The sequence below is a fragment of the Podarcis vaucheri genome, assembly GCF_965113315.1.
Source record: "Podarcis vaucheri genome assembly, chromosome: 9".
Classification (NCBI taxonomy): Eukaryota; Metazoa; Chordata; class Lepidosauria; order Squamata; family Lacertidae; genus Podarcis; species Podarcis vaucheri.
This window is the reverse complement of record NC_138767.1, coordinates 68,222,221-68,235,975: the sequence shown is the minus strand read 5'-3', so window position 1 is coordinate 68,235,975 and position 13,755 is coordinate 68,222,221.

The window sequence follows — 13,755 nt, the reverse complement described above, 5'->3', positions numbered from 1 at the left end:
TTATAAACAAGGATCGTAGGAATAATAAACGTTACAGTGGTGCCTCGCAAGACGAAATTAATTCGTTCCGCGAGTTTTGTCGTCTTGCGGTTTTTTCGTCTTGCGAAGCACAGTGTCGGAAAAGTTTTGGAAAAGCTTCAAAAATCACCAAAGTCTTCAACAACCTCAAAAAAGGCTACCACACCGCGTGCTATGAGTTGCTCCTCGAAGTCAAGTCGCAACTTATTAACGGTTTTAAGAAAAAGGAAACAAACTTGCAAGACGTTTCCGTCTTGCGAAGCAAGCCCATAGCGAAAATCGTCTTGCGAAGCAACTCAAAAAACCAAAAACCCTTTCGTTTTGCGAGTTTTCCGTCGTGCGAGGCATTCGTCTTGCGAGGTACCACTGTATAAATAAATAAAAACCAAGTCTTCTAAAGTCATTTGTACATCGCAAAAAAATAGTATACTAAATTTGCAATAATATCTACAACATCTGATTCATTATTAGTGGTCAGTGTACAAGTCCTTGGTTTAAATAAATCAAGTGGAGTGGATTAAATAAAAACAGCAAGTAGAAACAGGATAGAATTGCTCTGTTTTATTTTAGGTGCTTTTTGTTTCATGGCTCACAACTGCATTGCACCTCTTTGCGTGGAAAGAATGGGGAAACACACAAGTGGCCAGACCCATCCATGTACCGAGACCCACACCTGCACATTTGGGGGTAGAAAGTTGGTTGCAATCCTGTGTTCAGCTTACAGTCAAACTGCAGTGACGGGATAGCACCAAAAGCCAGCTGGAACAACAACAACAATAGCATTTTTTATTTATACCCCCCCCCCCATCTGGCTGGGTTTCCCCAGCCACTCTGGGTGGCTCCCAACAGAATAATAATAATAATAATAATAATAATAATAATAATAATAATATCAAACATTAAAAACTTCCCTAAGCAGGGCTGCCTTCAGATGTCTTCTAAAAATTAGGTAGTTGTTTATTTCCTTGACATCTGGTGGGAGGGCGTTCCACAGGGCAGGTGCCACTACTGAGAAGGCCCTCTGCCTGGTTCCCTGTAACCTCACTTCTTCCAGTGAAGGAACCACCAGAAGGCCCTCAGCACTGGACCTCAGTGTCCAGGCTGAACGATGGGGGTGGAGACGCTCCTTCAGGTATACTGGGCCGAGGCCATTTAGGGCTTTAAAAGTCAGCACCAACACTTTGAACTGTGCTCAGAAATGCACTGGGAGCCACTGTAGGTCTTTCAGGACCGGTGTTATATGGTCCTGGCGGCCACTCCCAGTCACCAGTCTGGCTGCCACATTCTGGATTAGTTGCAGTTTCTGGGTCACCTTCAAAGGTAGCCCCACATAGAGCGCATTGCAGTAGTCCAAGTGAGAGATAACCAGAGCATGCACCACTCTGGCGAGACAGTCTGTGGGCTGGTAGGGTCTCAGCCTGCATACCAGATGGAGCTGGTAGAAAGCTGCCCTGGACACAGAATTGACCTGCGCCTCCATGGACAGCTGTGAGTCCAAAATACTCCCAGGCTACGCATCTGGTCCTTCAGGGGCACAGTTGCCCCATTCAGGACCAGGGAGTCTTCCACACCTGACCACCCCCTGTCCCGCCAAAACAAAGAAGCATGTACTCTTAGTTGGTGAAATGGGTGCTTATACTGCTCTATCCCATGGGCACTACTTTCAAGATGGTTTCATCGTTGGAAGAGCAATGGTGTTCTTAGTTGTTGTTCTCAGACTCTGGAATGAACTCAACAAGGAGACCTATCCATTCCTTGTCAGTTTCTGGAAAAGACCATCTTCATTGTGTGAAAACTTCAAGTGTCTGTTTAGCTGTCCAAATAAGTCAATGTGGGGCAGTCTTGTAGTAAGGTAAAAGCTTACTGGGAAGTGATATATAATGAAATGAAAAGTATGTTTAAAATAACCTTTGTAGAAAAAGAAAACCCAGAAGCTTTCTTTTGGAAATTACAGGGACAGAACTACCTAAACTCTATAGAGCCCCAAAATGGAAAGAAGCAGAAGTCCCAGCAAAGGAAGAATGGATACAAAAACTTACAGAATATCCAGAAATAGTGAAACTTACCGGAAGAATAAGAGATCAAGATAACAATTTTTTTAAAAAAATAAAAGAATGCAAATGGTTTATTGAATATTTACAGGTAAATTAATTATAAACAAATAAGAACACTGGCAGGATTATTGTAATAACCTGCAGTTTTATAAGAGTATATATTTAAAGAAGATGAATAAATGAGCAAATTAAATTAATTTGGACATGTAGAAGATATTAAAAACAAATTTAAGGAATCACAGAAAGTGGGAGAAGGAAATCAAGTTTTGGGTTATCCAAATGATTGTAAAATTAGTGAAATGTTTAAAATTAGTAAAATGTATAAACTTGAAAAGTATAAATCAATAAATGGAATGAATAAATGAATAAATGAATAAATGCATATAAGTCACAGTGGAGCACCCTGCCTGCCATCTTTCATACAGCAGCTGGTGTGAATAATTTGAAATATTAATAATATATATGAAAATCGTGTGTGTGTTTTAGTATAGTTTGTCATATAATCAAAATAGTACCATTTTTTCTTTTACGTTGGTACTGGACTGGTGCTGCTGTTGTTGCTGCCAGAGCTTTTTTTCAGCCGGAACTTGCCGGAACCTCAGGTGGGCGCCATTGCCATTCTGACTGAACAAGAGAAGCATTCATGGTGAGTCCTGGCACCTCTTTTTCTGCAAAAACAGCACTGGTTGTTGTTGTTATATATTTCTTTATACCCTGGATTATTTTTTCCCCTGACAGGGAATCACAGTTGGAAGGTATGTTAGAATTAAGTAAATGCTTATATTCCTAGCCGGTGACTTAAAAAAGAACAGGATGGAGATGATAATTAGTGTGAATGATGGAATGATAGCTCCTCCGAGGAAAACATGCTCTAGAAATGTAATAAATAATAATGTATGAGTTTGAGCCTAATAATAATAATAATAATAAATTTTATTTATACCCCGCCCTCCCCAGCCAAGACCTGGCTCAGGGCGGCTAACACCAATTATAAAAACAATTGATTGAAATACAGCTTTAAAACAGCTGTGATCCAGGGTAAAGTTGGAAACATCCGGAAACTTTGATCTGTTTGCAAGGCATGGTAAAGCGCTTGGAGAGAAAGAGTAGAAATGGGTTTCACCACGTGACTTGAAAACAAATGTTACCACAGAGAAGATGAAGAAAGGCATCGTCTCGACCAACCTGCTACCTCCTTCAAAGTATTCGCCGCTATCAAAGATAAAAGGTGCACACAGGTGTGGAGGATCTCACAGCTACTGGAGGGGCTTTGAAAAAGTACCGAAATGCATATGCTGTTGTGCCAGATGCCAAGGTCGAAAAAAAGCAAACAGGGCAGATTTCTGGCTCGAAATCAGATGCTGGAAGGAAACCGACAGAAGCCTTTGGCCAAAGAAGCTGTGGAAATGCAACATTATATCCATGGTGGGTATTAATACTGCTTTTCCTTTATGGAAAGAGCTTAGACAAAACTAATGCAAGCATGCGGAGTATGGGTTCTGGTGGTGATTATTATTATTATTATTATTACAGTGATACCTCGGGTCACATACGATTCAGGTTACAGATGCTTGAAGTTACAGACTCCACTAACCCAGAAATATTACCTCAGGTTAAGAACTTTGCTTCAGGATGAGAACAGAAATCGTGCAGCGGTGGCGCAGCAGCAGTGGGAGGCCCCATTAGCTAAAGTGGTGCTTCAGGTTAAGAACAGTTTCAGGTTAGGAACAGACCTCCAGAACGAATTAAGTTCTTAACCTGAGGTACCACTGTATTATTAATTGAATTTATATACTACCCTACACCCGAAGGTCACAGAACAAAAAATCAAAATATAAAACTACAATATATACAGTGGAACCTTGGTTCTCGAACGCCTTGGTACTCAAATATTTCGCCTCCCAAATGCTGAAAAAGTAAGTGTTCCAGTTTTTGAATTGTGTTTTTCAGAAGCTGAACATCCGATACGGTTGTTGACTATTGTTTCCAGGGCACCTGCGCCAATTGGAAGCCACGCCTTGGTTTTTGAACGTTTCGGAAGTCAAATGGATTACGTTTGAGAACCAAGGTACCACTGTATGATCAAAATAAAAACAAAAACCCAAGAACACCCCTCCCTCCCAAAAGAACCACATTTTAAAAGGGCATAGGATGTCAGTCAAATCAACCAAAAGTCTGGTTAAAAAGGAACACTGGGGGGGGGGGTCGCATAACTAGTTAGCATGCCAGAGCCTCGTTCGTTATCGGAATTAACCAGACAAGTAGCTCCACCAGCTAAGAACGGCCACCCACAGAATCAAGAAAGCTCTGTCAATCTGTCAATCCTTTCTGTGCCCCGGCTGGGTGAGCTTTCCAGTGTTATTCCAAGAGCAGAGTTAATTTGGCACTACCATCACGCTAAAACTTTATTGGTTAGGAAAAATGGTGAGATTGCAACGCAGTCCTGACAGCTGCATGCATGTGAAATGATTATCGATAGGATCTGGAGGGTGTTAGTACCAGGTGAAATGAAACTCTGTAGTAAATGTCAATAAAACTGCTAGGCACCTTGTTCACTTATCTTGTTGAACTTGCAGGGTATATCAGTGTTATAAAGTTATCACCTATATATACATCAGTTCAGCTATTGCAACTTCCCCCAACTTTATCCTGGGAACTGGTAGCTCAGTGAATGTTCCGGGGCTTCTTTTAAAACTCTAGCTGCTCCCACGAAACAGGTGGGGTGTCTTTGAGGAAAGTGACCCCCTGTTCAGGGGCACATTCAATTACACAGTTAGGGACTTGTTTATTTCAGGTAAACCTGATATACGAAACCCACATCCTTTAAAATATAGCAAGGTGGTGTCTTTGAATTGTGCTTTCTGCCCCCAATGTGTTTTGGAAGCAGAAGGAAATTGTTGACGAAGTAAATGAACTCTGGAGACAAAAGATCGAGAAAAAGAGCTCATCCCAGCAGGAATTTGCTTTACCAACAAGTCAGCCTCATTCAGCGGTTATCTTTGCTAGACCAGGAAAAAAAAACCCTCTTCTGTTCTGTTTTTCTGCTGGAAGCCCAGTGTGCAGCAGCAAACAATCAAATGTGAAACATAACAAGCGTCATCTCAGAGGCATTTTTGTCCGATTTCCAAACCTTTTGCGGGATTGCACAAGCTAAGAATGGAATTAGCAAATCATTGTTTTGGGAATACAAGCTCTTGCATGGATTCCATCCTGCTGCTAAGGCATGCCTGATGCCCACGCCATTTTTCATCCAGCTTTTAAAAGAACAATCCTGAGCTGCAATTTTTCTTGGTTAGAATCAGCAAATGAGTTTCTTTTATTTGGGATGTAGGATTATCTGTCTCCTGGAGCAGACAGTTTTCTTTTCTTTTTTATGAAAAATTTATTGGTTTTTTACCATTTCCTTTTAAATCCATACAAAAAATATAATCAAAGCATAAAGAATTCTCCAAATTCTCAGACTTCCCTCCCTCCCTCCATTGACAGTCCTTTTTCACTGCGTATCATAACGTTCTCTGTTTGTCCATAAAACTCTAATTATCTACATAGTTCATTTCACATTGCAAGTGTTATTGTATTCCTGCCAATGTGTTTATCTGCTTACAGTCTTCTCCCGAGTAAGTTACAAATTTTCTCCATCCTTTTTGAAGATGTCCTCATCCGGGTTCCTGATTTTCCCAGTCAATTTGGCCATCTCAGCATAGTTGATCAATTTTATTGTCCACTCTTCTCTTGTAGGAATCTTGTCTTCCTTCCATCTCTGGCTGCCGTTGTCGTGCACATGAAAAGTCTTTTCTGTTCCCTTGGTATCTCTGCACCTATAAAGGTAAAGGTAAAGGGACCCCTGACCATTAGGTCCAGTCATGGCCGACTTTGGGGTTGCGGTGCTCATCTCGCTTTATTGGCCGAGGGAGTACAGCTTCTGGGACGTGGCCAGCATGACTAAGCCGCTTCTGGCAAACCAGAGCAGCACACCAAAACACTGTTTACCTTCCTGCCGGAGCAGTACCTGTTTATCTACTTGCACTTTTGACGTGCTTTCGAACTGCTAGGTTGGCAGGAGCAGGGACCGAGAAATGGGAGCTCACCCCATCGCGGGGATTCGAAGTGCCGCCCTTCTGATCGGCAAATCCTAGGCTCTGTGGTTTAACCCACAGCACCACCCGCGTCCCTCTCTGCACCTATAATTCCTAATAAAAAGGCTTCTGGTTTTTTAACAAAAGTTATTTTAAACATTTTTTAAAAACTCATTGTAAATCATTTCTCAGTAAGCTTTTTTCCTGAAGCAGGCAGTTCTCAGTGGTCCCGTCACAGGTATAATCATCAGGCCATCTCGGGGCAGGCCCAACCATAAGGCAAGGGGAGATGCTTGCCTCAGGCAGCAGGATCCACGAGCAGCAGATCCCATTGTCAGTCTTTATCTCCCCCTTGTTCCTGATGTACATCTCCACTCACCCTTCCTTCCCTGATAGGGAGGCTCTGGGCAATCTCTTGCTATCCTGCAGGGCAGCACTGCAAGTAAAATCTCTTACACAAACAAGACTACCTCCTCTTTCATGCAATGTGTCGTTTCATGTTTTGCAGGGCCCGTGGACCCATTTGCAAACTGAGATAAGCTGTGGTAGGCACCATGCATGCACCACAACCACACATGCATGCTTATAAACACTTACTTTCTTCCTCTGTTAGCAATAAGGCTTGGGGTGCGTGTGGAAATATTTGCTTCCCTCCAATTTGGGGAAGGGGTTGATTTTCTGGTAAACACGGCTGGGAAGGCAGGAGTTAACTTTCTTTCCCCTGCTGCAGTCTCCAGAATAGGTTAAAAAGAAGAAGAGTAAAGGTAAAGGAATCCTGGAAGGTGAAGTCCAGTCAAAGACAACTATGGGGTTGTGGCGCTCATCTCGCTTTCGGGCCAAGGGAGCCGGCATTTGTCCACAGACAGCTTTCCGGGTCATGTGGCCAGCAGGACTGAACCACTTCAGGCGCAAGGGAACATCGTGATGGAAACCAGAGCCAGTGCCGGATTTACGTATAAGCTGAACAAGCTATAGCTTGGGGCCTCACTCTCTTGGGCCCCCCAAAAAAATTTAAAGGAAAAAAAAACTGGATGCAAATTTCCAAAATATAAGATAAAAAACAAATAAAACCTGCATACAGTTAGAGCTTAATAATTATTTCACTAGTAATATACTTCTTAATTGTATTTCAGTTCAACAATTACTTTGATAAAATACATATTTTGTTATGTGCAAATGGCTTTAGATACCTATTAGGTCCATAAATCACCATATAGCATACAAAAAGGTAAAGGTAAAGGGACCCCTGACCATCAGGTCCAGTCGTGGCCGACTCTGGGGTTGCGGCGCTCATCTCGCTTTATTGGCCGAGGGAGCCGGCGTACAACTTCTGGGTCATGTGGCCAGCATGACTAAGCCGCTTCTGGCGAACCAGAGCAGCACACGGAAATGCCGTTTACCTTCCCGCCGGAGCGGTCCCTATTTATCTACTTGCACTTTGACTTTCTTTCGAACTGCTAGGTGGGCAGGAGCAGGGACCGAGTAATGGGAGCTCACCCCGTCATGGGGATTCAAACCGCCGACCTTCTGATCGGCAACAGTAACAATTTGTTGTTGACAAAGGACAGCTGGACCTATAAAGGGTCTCATTACCTTCAGGAGCTTAGGGCCTCATCAAACCTAAATCCGGCCCTGACCAGAGCACATAGAAAAGCTGTTTACCTTTCCGCTGCTGAGGTACCTATTTATCTACTTGCGCTGGCATGCTTTCGAACTGCCAGGTTGGCAGGAGCTGGGACAGAGCTTGGGAAAGTCTCCTGTTGGAGGCAATAGGTTTTTTATTTTCCAAGTCTCTGAACATTTTGCGAATAGCCGCAACTACGTACTCTGCACCTCACATTAAAGGGGCAGATTATCCCCAAGACAGAGATGGATGCAGTGTATAAATTTAATAAATTTAATAAATCTATCTTCATCATTATCATCCTGGGCAGGAGCAGGTGAATCTAATTTTCAGGATAATTACCTGCTGCTTCCCTTTCTCATCCTTCTGCAGTAACTTCCTCTTCTCCTTTTTTAATATTTAAAAAGCATGTTTGTTGCTGATACAGCTTAAGGTGAACATGAACTTCTCTTTTGTCTGTGAAATGGAAGCTTATTTTGTTTTCCTTCCCTCCATTCTGCTGCTACAGACCCCAAGTGTACTAGCAGAACAATATTTTTCTTAGTATGTCTAGCATTGAATCTGGTGTTTTTATGTGCCCCTCCTACAACAAATACCATGGCAAATACACAGTATCACATCGACCACACGAGTGCACAGGCGATTATACTGATTATTATGTTCCATGTTGTTGTTGTTTAGTTGTTTAGTTGTGTCTGACTCTTCGTGACCCCATGGACCAGAGCACGCCAGGCACTCCTGTCTTCCACTGCCTCCCGCAGTTTGGTCAAACTCATGCTGGTAGCTTCGAGAACACTGTCCAACCATCTCGTCCTCTGTCGTCCCCTTCTCCTTGTGCCCTCCATCTTTCCCAACATCAGGGTCTTTTCCAGGGAGTCTTCTCTTCTCATGAGGTGGCCAAAGTATTGGAGCCTCAGCTTCGTGATCTGTCCTTCCAGTGACCACTCAGGGCTGATTTCCTTAAGAATGGAAAGGTTTGATCTTGTTGCAGTCCACGGGACTCCCAAGAGTCTCCTCCAGCACCATAATTAAAAAGCATCAATTCTTTGGTGATCAGCCTTCTTTATGTTCCATAGGTGTTTACAAATGACCATATATTTTGCTGCTAAAATTATGCAGGTCCCAAAATATTTATCAACGTTAACGGATTTTAGGAAAACAAAGTGCTTTAAAAAGGCTCCCATCATGATGTTGTATGGTGTGTGCACACATCTATTTTGTTGCCTTGCCACCTTTGGTCAAGCAGGTTTTTCAGGTTTTTAAACAATACAGAAACCTGGAAAATCTGTTTACTTGAGGGCAAGTGTGATGAACAAACTGCTTCCATCAAAAAGCCTTGTTTTTAAGGTGATACCAATATTCCACCTGCGGTAATATTACTTTTTCATTTTGTCATGTGGGGTGCCTAAGTACAAATGTATAATAATAATAATAATAGATTATTTATATGCCACCTGCCCGCCTCCTGTCCCCCAAAAACAGTACTTCTGTCTTGTCAGGATTCAACCTCAATCTGTTAGCCGTCATCCATCCTCCAACCGCCTCCAGACACTCACACAGGACCTTCACCGCCTTCACTGGTTCTGATTTAAAAGAGAGGTAGAGCTGGGTATCATCCGCATACTGATGAACACCCAGCCCAAACCTCCTGATGATCTCTCCCAGTGGCTGCATGTAAATGTTGAAAAGCATGGGGGAGAGGACAGAACCCCGAAGCACCCCAGGTTCAGTTCTTTGAAGTGTTTATCTGGATGGGACTTGGTCACATTCCATTCCTTCTGCTGTTTACTGACGAGCGTATGGACTGCAGCCATAAATAACTCACAGAGTACATGTCCAGTCTGTGCCATTAAAATTCCTCTCTGGAGTTCTTCCTTGGCACACAGTTAAAAACAAAATCTTTTCTCAAGTTCGGCTTCTTACCAGATCTATTCGGCAGCTGTTCAATCTTCTTGCTCTGCATTGCTCCATCACACGCCTGGTCCGATCCAAAAATAATTTTAAATAAAATCCATTTAACCTTAGTCAGGTCAGGGGAGGGAATAATAAAGAAGAAGAAGAAGAAGAATAGTTTGGACTTGAAACCCTGCCTTTCATTCCCTTTAAGGCGTCTCAAAGCAGCTAACAATCTCCTTTCCCTTCCTCCCCCACAACAAACACTCTGTGAGGTGAGTGGGGCTGAGAGACTTTAGAGAAGTGTGACTAGCCTAAGGTCACCCAGCAGCTGCATGTGGAGGAGCGGGGAAGCAAACCCGGTTCACCAGATTACGAGTCCACTGCTCTTAACCACTACACCACACTGGCTGTTAAATTCCTTGTTAAATTCCTTGTTGAGCATAAATCAAAAGCTGGACAGCTCAGTATGCAAAGCATGAGAGACTGAATCCCAGGGTTGTGAGTTTGAGCACTACATTGGGTGAAAGATTTCTGCATTGCAAGGGGTTGGACTAGATGCCCCTTGGGTCCCTTCCAGCTCTATGATTCTATTATGTACATCACCTCTACACTTGCATACATTTGCTTGCATAGTTCTTATTCCTCAGACCACAAAGCATTGGTATGTATACTTGGGGGGAGGGTGTTACCTGATCCTATGGCTTGCGGGGGTTGAAGAAATGAATGTCAGCATCAAAGATACCTGAGTTCTGGTGAGTTCTGACTGAAATAAGCCCTGAGTGTAAGCTACTCTGTCCGTTTCAGCCCAATGCCTTACCTGCAAGAGGAGTAAAACACTCAGAGCCTAATTGGCAGTATACAGAATGAACTACACTCCTACCTGGACAGTTATCTTTCCACAAGGGCCGACATTGATGCCAAAATCCAGCATTGCCTGAGCTCTGTGAGTGCAGCCTTCTCCCGATTGAAGTGCAGAGTGTTTGAGGACTGGGACATTCGCAGAGAAACCAAAATGCTTCTTTACAAAGCTATTGTACTACAAACCTTACTATATGCTTGTGAAACATGGACCACTTATAAACACCTTCTCCAACTCCTAGAAAGATTCCATCAACAGTATCTCTGAAAATTTTTACACATCACTTGGAAAGACACTTGGAAAGAATTAATGCCAGTGTACTGAAAGAAGCAAAGATCACCTGTGTCGAAGCAATGATTCTTCAACATCAGCTTCATTGGACTGGTCATGTTGTGTGGATGCCTGATTATCGTCTTCCAAAGTAACTGCTCTATTCCGAACTTAAAAATGGAAAGCGTAATGCTGGTGGTCAACAAAAGAGGTTCAAAGACTCTCTCAAATCAAATCTTTAAAAAATGTAGTATAAACACCAACAATTGGGAAACAGTGGCCTGCGAGTGCTCCAATTGGAGAATAGCCTTTACCAAAGGTGTCATGACCTTTGAAGACACTCAGGACAAAAGGGAGAAACCCGCTAAGCGGAAGGCATGCTTGGCAAATCCACACCATGATCAACTCCTGCCCAGAAATCCATGTCCCCACTGTGGAAGGACATGTGGATCCAGAATTGGCCTCCACAATCACTTATGGACTCACTGATAAGACCGTGTTCATGGTAGACAATCTTACTCGGCTGAAGAAGAAGGCACCTCATAGAGCTCTGCTGTTCCAGCCACAGCTCCTTTCAAGAGCAATGAACTGAATTTTGCTTTGGAAATTTAATTAGCAAATTAAATTAAAATTTAACTTTAAAAACAAAGTAGGAAACAGCATGGAGCTGTCCTCTTTGCTGCTATTTTTTTGAATCAAGCAAGGATTGGAGTATCACCGATGGCTAATTCCAGCTCCCATACCTTGGATTTCTCTACTGATTTTTATGGGCAGCCCAAAGTTGCATCCCAGGGATATTAAAAGAAAAAAAGATTATCAGTGTGACCAGGAAATGACCTATCTAAACAGTGAGTTCTTAGTACCATTTTTATATTTTACTTTATTTATTTATAACATTTGTATACCATTTAAGATAACAAAAATCTCTAAGCACTCTACGTAAGAACAGTGAAAAAACAACGTTCTATCATTTTGCCATAAAAGCTAGATTAAAATTAGATAAAAACGAAACACAACTGTATCATCACAAGTAAAACTGAGCAATGTACAAAGCAAAAAACATGAAGAGTTGGAGTCCAGGAAAGGTAAGCATATACATGATTTAAAGAGGTGTTTGGAGGTTATTTCTCTCTCTGCCTCACAAATCACCTGAGGAATGACATGGCTGCTATCGCCGAAAAGGCCTCCATCCACCTTGTCAGCAAGTGACAATCCTCTGGTTGTGGAAGGACCAACAGGGTATCCTTGGAAGATCTTAAAAATCAGGGTTTTTAAGCAGGGTTCTCCAATCACAATATTTTGGGAAAGCAATGTTGCAGGAACATAATGCCTTGTTCTTAGCTGTCCTCTGCTCCTTGCTAGATCTGCTAGTGGTACTTGCTTGGAAAAAAATGCTGGACATTTACGTCCTTCTCCCTCTGTGCCATTGTTGAACGAGCTTTGCACTTAGCTTATGTGATTTGCAATCGTTGGTGCCAGTTGGGCAGAAATCTGAAGCCCTCCCCCCCCCCATTCATCATAACTCTCTCTCATGTGGTAGGGAACTTCTGACCTGTCTATTTGGCCCACCAGGCCATTTCTCACCCCAATCCATGCTACCTGCCTCAGACCTGATGCCATACCTGATGTCAGGTGTGAGGCAAGTAGAGACTTGGCTGGGTCAAAGTGCTCATTACTGGATTAGCCTAGCTACAACACTCTGAAATGATACAAGTCAGAGGAACTTTACAGTGTATGCCATTTTAATAATGAAACAATTCCTCACAAAACCTTAACTCTGCTTTGGTCCTCTCCCCAATTCAGATTGAAGGGGCCTAGTACAAAAAACCCCAGACCTAGTAATTTGGCAGGGTTTATTCACTCAGGAGTTGCTACTTTCCCTGCAAATTTAATCCAGTATAGCTGAAGGAGCGTCTCCACCCCCATCGTTCTGCCCGGACACTGAGGTCCAGCTCCGAGGGCCTTCTGGCGGTTCCCTCACTGCGAGAAGCCAAGTTATAGGGAACCAGGCAGAGGGCCTTCTCGGTAGTAGCGCCCTCCCTGTGGAACGCCCTCCCACCAGATGTCAAAAAGAAGAACAAATACCAGATTTTTAGAAGACATCTGAAGGCAGCCCTCTTTAGGGAAGCTTTTAATGTTTAACAGACTACTGTATTTTAATGCTTTGTTGGAAGCTGCCCAGAGTGGCTGGGAAAACCCAGCCAGATGGGCGGAGTATAAATAATAAATTCTATTCTATTCTATTCTATTCTATTCTATTCTATTCTATTCTATTCTATTCTATCAAAAGAAAAAATGGCTAGCAACCCCCCCCCCCATTTCCCTATAATCTAAACGGGGAATGACCATAGCTTTATTTTTCTAAATTGGGATTCAATCCAAATCAAGTTGTTTTCTGAAGTAATGGATTGGCGTCTGAACCAAATCTTGAGGTCAGGGCAACCCTCTCATAGCTGCAGTTCAAAACATTGACAGATCAAGTGATTGCTGATTGCTTTGTTTTATGGTTATTCCCACTAATTAGGAACATAATAAGCACTCTGCTAGATCAGATTAAGGCTTCATTTAGTTGGTTTGGGATTCTTCCAGATCTGATGCGTACCTCTAGCTATTGTGTGAAATTGTCACAGATAAAATAACGGTGATTCTTTGTGGAAGCGCCTGGAGTAAAAATGTGATGTCAAAGCCTATTGGCAAAGTCTGTTGCTTTTGTGGATGGGTGACAATTGCTACCCTTCCCCCCCCCCCTTGTGGGTGGACATTTCACTGCACAGCACCCGTTTTCCATCTCTGAAATGGAATCTCTTCTTGTCCTTGGTGGGGGCAAATAGGTGGTTTAGTGTTTGGCCTCAAACCCAACTTCTGCCTTGTCCTCTGTTGCTTGGGAATTTTATTAATCATTTCTGACAAGGCAGATCCCCACTGACAGCCATTCTTTTTGGCCTGAGAGTTGTTTTA